This window comes from Porites lutea, chromosome 6 (assembly GCF_958299795.1).
Source record: "Porites lutea chromosome 6, jaPorLute2.1, whole genome shotgun sequence".
NCBI lineage: Eukaryota > Metazoa > Cnidaria > Anthozoa > Scleractinia > Poritidae > Porites > Porites lutea.
The window spans coordinates 15,288,933-15,297,742 of NC_133206.1; the positions used below are offsets into that span (position 1 = coordinate 15,288,933).

General features: G+C 36.3%; 1 long non-coding RNA gene and 1 other non-coding gene across 4 annotated transcripts; both read right to left on the minus strand.

The window, feature by feature from the left end:
* Window positions 1-873: 873 nt before the first annotated feature.
* LOC140941779 (uncharacterized) lies at window positions 874-4,226 on the minus strand. Of its 3 annotated transcripts, XR_012166505.1 has the most exons (5): window positions 4,120-4,226; window positions 2,628-2,691; window positions 2,372-2,427; window positions 2,115-2,150; window positions 874-1,106 (listed from the first exon to the last, which is right to left on the minus strand). It is a non-coding gene; the product is annotated as an uncharacterized lncRNA (long non-coding RNA). The 3 variants fall into 3 exon arrangements; XR_012166504.1 differs by lacking the exon at window positions 2,115-2,150 and having other exon boundaries at window positions 875-1,106; XR_012166503.1 differs by lacking the exons at window positions 874-1,106; window positions 2,115-2,150 and having other exon boundaries at window positions 2,157-2,427.
* Window positions 1,392-1,490, minus strand: LOC140942409 (small nucleolar SNORD12/SNORD106). Its single transcript, XR_012166544.1, has one exon. It is a non-coding gene; the product is annotated as a small nucleolar SNORD12/SNORD106 (small nucleolar RNA).
* Window positions 4,227-8,810: the final 4,584 nt, after the last annotated feature.

An 8,810-nucleotide genomic window follows, 5' to 3' on the forward strand; every position in this document is an offset into this window, starting at 1 on the left:
AAAAGAACCGACACAACATTTGTGTAAAAGTACCGTATTTCTTCGAATAATAGCCGTCCCTTGATTAATCGTCCCTCTTTGGGGGAAATATTTAAAATAAACGCCCTCCTCGAGTAATCGCTTCCCCCCCCCACCCCTCTCGCCATCTTCTCTTCCTTTTATCCCCTCCCTGTCAAGTTGAAGTGGAATCTGATCCAGCAAAACTGATCAGTGACGATTCAAGCTCTGAAAATCAATCAGGGAACCAAATTTAGAACACTAATAAAAGGCCCATGTCCAGTTTATTTGATATGATAATAAAACAAAATATTTAGGGTACAGCTTCCAGTGAGCAATATTTGAAATAATCGAGGAAGTACGTATCTCAAAAAGTTTAAATCCAACAGAATGCAGCGCGGGCTCATTTCCCGAACAGCGGCTGGTAATCGAGCCTAGTTTAAATGTAGCAACAGTGCACTCTTTTTAATATTAACAACAAGATATTTTATAAGAAAATCGAGGCTGAAAACTTGCACAGTTGTAACAATATGATAAGAATAAACCCAAGGCTGAGATTTTGAAAAGGACAATTTTGTGTCTTGACAAAAACAAAAAAAAAACGTGCATTAACTTCAATTTTACCCCAATACATTCTAAAACGAAAATGTCAAAAGCTATAATTAAAGAATACAAGAATATTTCAGCCTAAAATCGGCAGAAAAATAAGAATATTCAGCCGGAAAAGCAACATTCTTACAAAAAGAAATGAGTGTATTTACCCCCGAATGGAGGGTGGGTGGGTGGGAAGGGGGGTGGGGAATCAGTCGCGGCGTAGCGTAATGTATGCTGTTTTCTCAGGGTACAGGCCAATGCACCTAGATTCATTAAGAAAATCAAGTTAATAAGCACTGCATCAACGACTCTAGTGCGTCCTTGAAAATACTGTATATGCCAGACTTAAATTTTACCAGCTTGCACTGAGGACTTCCTCCATACACCCCACCACCCCTAAAAAAACAGAACAGAAATTACTGCAGTACTTTTATTTTAATGGATCCTTAATTATTTCAATACAACTTATTTTGTGTAAAAGCCTACGAATCTTCTTGTTCATTTCAATGTTCAACCTGCAAATATAACAAAACGTATGAATGATTAAATTGACACTACAGCATTTACTAAAAATTTGACAAAACCAAGGTTTAGATTTTTCCCTGAATTCCTAGCTGGTGTACAGATGCCTCATTACTTATATAAAATCGGGGTGAGAGATTTAAATTTTTTTCAATTTTTCTTAGGGAGGCGATGTCTGTACAGGCCATGAAACCCCTTCCCAGTAAACACTGCCAATGGAACCCACGGTATCTAGGGTCCTGCACATTTTAGATAATAACTATGAAACAGGCAATGTCATTGTGTGGTCAGACAGTTCTGGCTTGTCACTAAGTGACAAAGGGATATCATCATTGTCGATATGACGGGGAAAAAAGGTGTACATCACTCCACACAATAGGCTGAACATCAAACACAAGCCACATAAAGTAATAATCTACCTCTTGTATTATTATATGGCATAGTGTATCCAAATCAGTATAAAATTCTGAGGAAACTCCCAACCCACCCCTCCCTCAACCTAACATCACTACAAACTTTCCAGTCAAGAGAAAATGTCAGCATAAGGGAGGGGTGGTGGGGCAGTTTTCCAGGAATCCTATACTAAACCAAAAAATGCATATTATATTATGTAAAGAATTTTTTTCCTCCAAAGGGACAATGGTCCTTTGTGTTGCAAGACATGAAATATTGAAAGGCTTCCTGCAAAAGGGTGTAAGTAGTTTTTAGGGCCCTTTTTTCAGTTTTTGCAGGATTAAGTTAATTTTTGGGAGACTGAATTGTTTTGACATGACAAACACTGTTCTGTAATTTTTTGACTGATTTCTTCTTCATTTTCGAGAAATAACGTATTAGTATTGACTTCTGCCTCCTTCCAGTCAGTAAACTAGAAACCACCAAAAGGCAGGCATATGCCTGTACTAAAAAATGAACAAACAAAACAAACAAACCAAAAAATAACACAAACAAGCATCCAAAAAAGCTGACTGTGTCAAGCAGTGGTCTTGATCAACAAAACTTACCAACTTACGTTTGATGTTGCCCTGAGGCCTTAGTTTCTGCAAAATATAAGTTTGACCTGTATAAATACATTAACTTTGCAAAATACTTTCATTCATTCTTCTGCAACCAGTCAGACATCCAAGGAATAAAACCATCAGCAAGATGTAATTATCTTTCTGGTGGAAACTGCGAATATGGCTGATAATCATCACTCCGGCTTAAAAAAATAAACTCCAAACACAGCAAGTAAATTGCAATATTTCAGTGATAAACTTACTTTGGTGAGCTCTCTCCATTTCTACAACTTTGCTTGTCAACTGGCCAAGATGAAACCTAGAAAAGAAACAAAGGGGTTTTGACGAAACACATGTTAACTTACTAACTGCTGTTGTTTTAAGAGTAGAACCAGTCAGACATCCAAGGAATTAAGCCATCAGCAAGATGCAATTATCTTTCTGGTGGAAACTGCGAATATGGCTGATATTCATCACACTGGTCTTTACACAGTCCTTTACATTTTACAACAGACTTACTTACATTGACCTCAACTGGAGTTCTGCATACCTTCACCAGTCTATGAATATGTGTAAAATAAACCTGGCAAAAACAAGACACACCTTTGTAAGGATAAGAAAGAGAGTCAAGATTAAACTATTGGGAGTTGAAAACAACAACCAGTCAGACATCCAAAGAATTAAGCCATCAGCAAGATACAATTATCTTTCTGGTGGAAACTGCGAATTTGGCTAATAATCATCACACTGGTTAGAAAACAAATAATTTTCCTTTTTTTTCTTTCCAAAAAATGCTTCCACTTGTTTCTTTCACATTGCATGACACTGCCCTTTGTCTTTGTGCAATGCAATTGGAGGAAGAGACCAGACATTAATCAAAACCTTTCAAAAAGTTGATAACTTTATCCCAATGGAAACATTTCAGGGCTCAGTGTTGTAACACAGCTAATATACTAACATATATCCACTATATAAATTCAATGGAGCCGAAACCAAGTGTGGAATTGCACATCCTACTGATGAACCGTTACTACTTTTAGATAATTTTACACACAACAACAGTTATTTGTGGTCTGTTCCCTTAAAATACAATTATGATAAGAGAAGTTAAACTGGCTGTGTGGTAGTTAAGCCCAGTGGCCCCTGAAAAACAGACATGAAACCTATGAGTAAAGGGCTGAAGCAGCATAGATGGAAGACGAATGGACCAAGACAGGACCAAAAGAGCAACAGCAACGTAGCAATGGGCGCCAGAGGGAAAAAGAGGAAGAAGAGAAAGACCAAAAACCACTTGAAGGCAAACGGTCGAAAAGGAAAGGGCAGAAGCAGGATGGCAATCGTGGGAGGATGTGAAGACCATTGCGAATGACTGAGATAGAGGAAAGAGGATAGGTGAGGTGTGAGGTTTTAGTGTATATGACACAAATTTTTTCTGGATCGTTATAATAATTCTTAAAAATACGTATAAAATACCGGTATGTATCCAAAATTGACCTTGTCAAAAATCTTTAAAAACCATTTTTATTCTCTTCAAAACAAACAAATTTGCCTTCCAACCTCTCTGCCCTACCACCGGCCAAATTGACAAGTATGATGCAGAATGATTTACAAGAATGTACAATAATTTACAAAATGGCAGCAGAAGCAGAAGTGAAGGCTAAGGAAATCAACTGGCATTATATGATGTCATCAGCCTTTCTTTGATCCTTTACACGTTCTCAGTCTCAGAGACAGTTCTGAAGGGGAAAAGCAGTTTCTGAACAGCCAAAATTCAAGAAAGTTTTTGGGAGCCATATATCAAAATTTCTGAATTGTTAATGAAACTTATCTAAGAAAAAAAAATTAAAAAAATTTGTACCATATAGACTTAAAGGTGATAAAATCTTGCATGTTGGACAAACATTTGATTCCTACCTATCAGTTTTACAGTTCCAGTTTTTCCTTATATTTTACAGCCTGGTCAAAACTACAATGCAAAATCACCATGTTATATCTACATCAAGAATCTTACCAAACTACACTGTAAGCCTTGGCTGCAGTCAGTGTCTTCCACAGTGAACCTTCACAGCTTTGAAATACACAAGAACAAATTTAAAATTTATCCAGGAAGATCACAGTAGTCATCAAACGAACAGTACAAAACAAACTGATGAAGTCAGAGAGGTTTGGCTTGGTCACATAGTGACAGAGGGTTTATCGTCATTGTCGATAAGATGGGGAAAAAAGATTTCACTCATCACACCACATCAGTTGATCATTGTCTAGCGTATTGACAAAGCTGCCAGAACCATGATAGTTAAAAAAAATTAACTAACCTTCTTCTTCAGAAAATCTCCAGAGAAATGATGACACTGGAGTTTAAACCAGTTACTGTAAGAGATAATAATTATATCAGTCATCAGTGGACAAAGCAATTCAGTTTTAAGCCACAATTTAAGCTTGGTCTTACTGGAGAGAATCAGCCTGACGTGTCATCTCAGCATCATAGCTATGACAGGGATAACTGATAAATTTCTCATCATTATCTCTCCACATTCACAAATTAAGATCAAGTGCTACAGTGAGCCTCCACTAATGGCAACCTTTCTACAACAGCCAACTTTATTTGTTCCAACAGAAAAATAATCCATACATTGACTCTTGCTGAAACCTTTCTTCAACAGGCACCTCTTTATGACGGCCACTTTCTTCTGTTCCAAAGGTGGCTGTTTTGGAGAGGTTCAACTGTATTGTTTATGAAAGAACATTGAAGTAGCCACATCACAGTTTTCTGCACTTGGAAAGTTTGTAATCTATTTCGAATACCTTCATTTTGAACAACCCTTGATCCTTTTTGGATCAATTTTACCTCTTGGTACAGAACTCTTTAAAGTACCATTTAAATGCCACAGTCATAAATAATGGTAATAGGACTGAGTGGAGTCCAATTTGGTCTGTACTCATACAAATGATTAACAAAATTGGACGACCACATAGCGGGAGTCCTTTTTGTTTAATTGGCACAACATGATTACAGACTGAATTGGATGACATGAAGTTCTGTTACCAATTGAGCATAACGACAACAAAATTATTTTGTGAATAGGCTTTTCTAACTTAAAACACAAGAAATTCCGAGAGTATATTTTGCTAGCAGTGAAAAAACGCCCTTTAAGTGCGCATGTGCGATGGCGCATACTGTCCAATTACTTAGGCATGATGGGTACTGTCCTATTACCTTGTCCTATTAGTGCTGAAATCAGGACGGTTGATAGCCAATCGGATTTGAGAATTTTTTATAGTTTTAATTAATGTATACATCGTATATTTATAGATACACTTAAGTGGCCTGCTCCTTGCTCTTTTCAATCACCTCCAAACTAATAATAATAATAATAATAATTTATTACATTTAATATAGCGCTTTAACTATAAAATATTCTAAAGCGCTTTACAATATGTACAAGAAAATAAATGAATATCTATATATACAATATATGGACAGAAATAAAAATAGTAATAAGAATATAAAATTACAAATTAAAAGCTTTCTTAAAAAGACAAGTCTTCAACTGTACTTTAAAAGAGTCAATGTTCATACAGTTTCTAAGGCCAGATGGCAGAAATAATAGTAGTAATAAGAATATAAAATTACAAATTAAAAGCTTTCTTAAAAAGACTCATTGCAAGAAGGCATAATCTACTGATAAATGGAACTAACCATTGTAATTACATCTCCTTGGAAACTATCTTGAAGTACAACCTGAAACGAAGACAAAAAAGGCAACGTAAGAAATTGCTTCCTTACAGCAGCAATATATGATGGCATTTTTATTGGCAAATCACATCAGAATATCAAGGATGCGTTCAATGTGCAACTGCTGCCACACTCATACAAGAGGTGTCAGATATTTTCATCACTGGTGACTAGCCAAGCTCACCCTGACCTTAATATTGGTGAGGCTCTTTGCATTAATATATTTTTTTATTCCTTAAATTCCCGTCTATGCATGGAATGGTTTAGATTTTTAGCGGTCTGACTGTGAAAACTGCCTAAAGGAGTGAAAGAATTGCAGAACCATGGAATTTCACACTTAACTACTCTGAACAAACTCTCTTGTACTTACCCTTGTTCTGTTAAACCTCAGTGGAAAACTTCTTGGCGCAAACACCTAAAATGATACCATGATAAATTACTAAAAGCACTGCTTCCCTGAAACAGAACATTTGCATTGATATGTAGCTGGCAAGTCACTTCAGAATACTAAAAATGCGTTCAATGTGCAACTCATGCCACACTCATACAAGAGGTGTCAGAAGTTTTTCATCACTGGTGACTTTACCTACTCTCATCACTAAGTTTCCTTCAGAAGAAGCTTAGACCTACAGTACCAGCATTAATTGGGCATAAGTAGGCATGTTTTCTGAGCGTTTAACATTGGAAGTGAGGCGGCAGATAAATGTCAATGAAGTGTAGAAGTCTGTACAATTCAGCAAGCTTTTAAGTACAAGTTTCATATACACTTCCAGGTTTTTTTTTTTTCAACTTTTAATAAATAGCAGTTAAAGTGAATATCCATCAACAGTGCTGGAAAGCGTGTCTTAAAATAAGGTAACTTACCAAGTTAAAAAATGATTTGTCCAAATGGAGCGAAGGTATTGTTCCACAAGGATGCAAAATTTCACAGATGTTCTTATGGTGGGGGCACAAATTTGTCCTCCACCATACAAACATGTAAAATTCCACGACTTTGCAAGCTTTATCTTCACAAATCTCTTTCAAAATTGGAAACTTAACAGATTTTAAGGCATTCTTTCTAGCCATGTTGACAGAGTTTCACCTACTCTTCCCAGTTACAATTTGAGAAACCACAAGGCATCTACTAGGGAGGTTTGTTTGACAGTGCCACATTTTTACAAGTGTAATAAATTTTTGAAAGCATTTGTTTTTCAAGATTACCTGACGGAGAGAAACAACAGGCTCTGAGAGCAAGAAGTCTAAGGCCTTTGACATACTTCTGCATTTCCAAATTTTGGAACCTGACCCACACTGCCAAAAATCAAGTTTCTTACTACTAGGTTAGATTGCATCCTCCTCATGTCCAATAAGGGTAAAAGAATTTCTAAAGTGGTTAACTTCATAACTCAACTACTGGAAAGAAAATAATATCATGTTCTTATTTACCATTATCCCCTGAAAGCTTGGTGGAAACCATCTTGGAGAGATAAAACCTCCTGAAACAGTGAAATGATAACTAAGAAAATTGCCTCCACAAAATAGAAAGATTTGTCTTAACTTGTAGCTGGCAAGTCACGTCAGAAATTGAGGAATGTGTTCAAAGTGTAACTTGTCACACTCACTGTCAGAAAAGTTTTTGTTTACTTTTCATCACGTATGACTTGACCTTTGGTTTCCACTATTGACTTGGTTAATTTCATACTTCATTACAGTGAGTTATTAAAGAAAGTAAACTACAGGATCAAAAAGATGCATTCAACTGAATTATTAGTTGGAAACAATGTGGACATGTGAAGGGTATTTAAAAACAGGGGGTAAGAGTAGTGCTCATCTAAAACTATTTGTCAATAACAAAGTGCTTCGTAATGTCTCTTTACTTTTCTTTGTTGTTGTTTTTTAACAGTTATGTAACAAGGATGAAAAAGTGAATTTTGAAGGTCTACATCCTAGTCAAGTCAAAAGGCTGAGCTCTAAGAAAAATTAATGAAACCAGCGTGCAAAGAAAGTAGTGTCCGATAGTCCCGGGCTAGTGGATTTTGCTATTGGGTTAGTGAATTCTGTTTTTCACTTGCCCAACGGGCAAGTGATTTTTTTTTAGAATTCGAATAACAGAAGAACTGTAATCAATCCTGCTCATCAATTTTTTTTCGGGCTAGTAAATGCTAGCTACAGCTTGCCCAAATGGCGAGCTGTAAAACTGACTTTCTTTGCACCCTAGAAACCCCAGTGCTCTAAACCTTTGAAATCCAGGGTGCCCAAGATATGACTTCTATGAAAAAAGTAAGATTTTGTAGTCACCAAAGAGCAAGAGTAAGGTACCTAAAGGGCCACCAGGCACTGCTTGAGCACAGAAGTCCCAGATATATATCAACAACAACAATACCAATATCAGCCATACCAGCATTAGCCATTTCATAAATCTGTTATCATCACTTTGTTGCTGGCAAAAATGCCACATTACTAGTCAGGTTTCAGCTAAAAAGCAAAGATTTATGAGAATATTGACTTACCATTCTGGAAGAGATGGAACCAAAAAACCAAGCCTGAAAAGGAACAAAACCATAACAAAACACAACTTTATTAAGGTTTTTCCAAGTATTCTTTCAAAAAAGTTTCTTTATATGTGATAGTTCAGTAATTTGAATCTCTCTTCAAGAACCTGTCATTCAGAGACTCTAGTCTCTCGGTTTCATCATTCTACCACTCACTAGTTGTACAGTCTATAAATAGTTTTATTTATTCTGATTATGCAGAATATATTACAGTGGAACCTCGATAAAACGAAGGGCTAAGGGACTGACAAAAATGTGTTCACTTTAACAAGGTTTCATTGAGGTTCTTTTCCATAAATTTTACTATCATTGGGGTAACAAAAATTGTTTGTTATACTGAGGACTCAGCACACAGAGGTTCATAATATCAAGGTTCCATTGTAGTTTAATTTTGGAAAAGGATTTGCTGGTATCTCTTACAACATGGATCTC